Genomic DNA, 2,995 nt, shown 5'->3' with positions numbered 1-2,995 from the left:
CAGTGCTTGTCCTTCTCTCTCTCTCTCTCTCTCTTTCTCCAGTGCTTGTCCTTCTCTCTCTCTCTCTCTCTTTCTCTCTCTCTCTCTCTCTCTCTCTCTCTCTCTCTCTACGTGCCATGTCATTCTCTATACACCCACCAACATAATGGGTCGGCCATTACTGTCATTTAGTAGCTAATTTCTATAGTTTTGGAGCCATTCTTCAAATTAATCTTGATGAGGTTCCAAATTGGTGAAGAAACAATTTTTTTTTTCTTTTCTTTTTAGATTCACCTAAACAGGGAATTGTCCTATTGGATCTTGATTCAAATCCCATAGGGGTTAGGGGCTAGGCTAGGGCATGGTAGGGGAGAGCTTTTCAAGCAGAGGATTGAGGTGATCAGATTAAATTTTTTGTCTGGAGTCACATTAATGAGTAGGTTCGGTCAGTAAGTAAGTCCCTTAATTGGTTTGCTCGGGTTAGCCTGTCAAGATAAATGCAGATAGTGAATATAGCTTCTCTTCTAAAGCATGTTAATTCGTAACTATCGAAATGTAACATTGAGATGAGGAGCGTGCTAGCTAGGTGGAGTCTCCTTCCCCTGCCCCTAAAAAAAAAAATTTTTAAAAGAGAAGAAATGAAAAAAATTGTGTGATCTGACTGTAACACAAATTAACTACCTTCCCTAAGGTTTGAAGTATAAATGGGCAAAGGGGTGCGCTTATCATGTCTTATGAAACTTGTCTATAAAATGATTGATTTGAGATTGGTCATCTTTATTCCTTTTTTTTGTTTTGTTTTTCTCTCTCTAACTTTCCTTTCTTCATCAAGAAAAATAAGAAAAAGGAAAACTATTGGTGTTTAAGTAGTGTTGACTGTCTATCAATAAACACCCACATGATGGTGCATCAATGGGTCAAACTGATGATCAGATGATAACACAGATAATGTAAATGGCCAGGGAAAAAAAATATATTAATCAGATGGTTGTAATCATATAATAAAGTCAACCTTTTGACTTTATGAACTTCCTAGGCTACAAAGTCATCCATAGATACAGAATTCTGAGAAGAATGATCCAGTGCCAATATATCACCATGACCCACCTCCCCCTTCAGGTTCCAATCCAAAGGATTTAAGCAAATATGCATTTAGGAATATGGTCTCTGAATCATTTCCCAATTCTACCAAAAAAAAGAATCATTTCCCAATTTTTTAAATGAGGATAATGTGTGGGGTGGAAGCTGAGGATTATTAATATTACAGCATTTTAAGAAACTGAAAAAAACTAAAAGTTAGCACAAAAACCTAGCTGACCCTTACTCCAACAATACAATATGCTGATCAAAACTAATTAATTTTAAGCAAATTGACGCAAATCAAGACTCCACTTGCTTGGTCTTGTGCTTCTCCCATATGACAGCAACTTCTGTTCACTTTCATTCTAGTAAAACTAATCCTCTCTATAGAATAGAGGTTTCTCACTGGCTGTCACTTCTCCTTCTCCTCCATTTCCTTTTCTGAGGAGAGCATTCAGATATTACAATATCAGAACTATAGTCATAAGAAATTAAATGGTACATGTTATTTGTACTTCACACTCTTACTTGCAAACATTCATATTTGGGTTTGAACCCGCCTGCCCCGCCAACCCGCCCACCCAAATTATTTTAGAGATAGGGTTTGGTTAGGCCTTCCCCACTGCTCCCTCCCATAATGGTCCCAATTAAGTCAGATCACTATTTGCAAGCAAGTAGCAAGTCCAGTTTAGGTAACTTGTGTAGGAGACTATTCAATCAAAAGCTGAATCTATAGAAAGCTCAAAGTACCATAGTATAGTTTCTCAGAGCCAGACAAAATTTGAGCTTCTAAGCTAACTTGTATAGGGAGCTATTTCATCAAATGCTGAATAAGAAGAAAGAAAGAACCTCAAAATAATCAATTATAGGGAAAGAAAAAGGATTTTGTCTGAGAGTGTGTGGGGTACCAGAAGTGTGGGGGCTACATCCGCACACATAGAGGAAGGTAAAATGACCACCACACCCCCATGAAAGGTGGAATTGCCTAACCTAAGAGTATTTCCATTGGTCCCCATGTTGATGCATAGGCCACACTCTTGGATTGAGAACTCTTACCTTTAATTATAAATTATGTTTGCAGCAGGGTGTTTATGTTAATCAACCCCACCTTCTCCCCTCTAAACCCGGATGCCTAAGAGCGTCGTGGGTTAGATTTAAATTAAATTAATCATGGACAACAACCCTAAGGAGCCGTTTGGTATAGTTTAAAAAAAACGTTTCTAGCGTTTTTTCGTGTTAATAGAAAGAAAAAACGCTGAAAACCGTTTGGGTCGATTGGGTCGCGTTTCAGTTTTTTTGAAACTGTCAGTGTCAAAAAAAACGAAAATGGGTCGATTTGTCGAAACGAGGGAAAGGTGTTCTGTCGCCCATGTTTCGTTTCAAATTATATTATTTGAAACGATCGTTCCCGATCGTTCCCGATTGTTCGCGATACAGAGAGGAGAGCAGGGAGGAAAGGAGAGAGAACAAACGTCTCACATCCATGCTCGAACTGCGATTTCTCCACCTCAGGTAACTTCTTCGACTCTTCTCCTTCTTCTCCTTCTTCTTCTTCATTTCTTCTTTTCTTCTATTCAACGTCTTCTTCTTCTCACATAGAGGTATTTGAAGAAATTAGGGTTTTTTTTCTCCTTCTTCTTCTTCATTTCTTCTTTTCTTCCAGATACAGAGATCAAGCTACCCAAATTGTTGGTTTCGAACATCTTTTGGAACTCGCATAGGGAGAGGAGAGACTGAGAAACAGGAGCCCTAAGCCCCCTTGTGAAATCTCCTCTACACTACCTTCGTTTCACATCGCTGTGAAGAAACCCCTAGACCCGACGATTTTGGCTAAAATCCTCTCAACATCGGTAGTGCGAGTCGGCTGGAACCCTTTTGGTGAAATTTCTGCTCACCATCTCTCTCGTCTCTCAGATCTTACAGGTACTAAAATCGT

Source organism: Macadamia integrifolia, unplaced genomic scaffold (genome assembly GCF_013358625.1).
Source record: "Macadamia integrifolia cultivar HAES 741 unplaced genomic scaffold, SCU_Mint_v3 scaffold1439, whole genome shotgun sequence".
NCBI classification, from domain to species: Eukaryota; Viridiplantae; Streptophyta; class Magnoliopsida; order Proteales; family Proteaceae; genus Macadamia; species Macadamia integrifolia.
The sequence above is the reverse complement of the archived record's forward strand: the minus strand, read 5'-3'. Positions refer to the sequence as shown.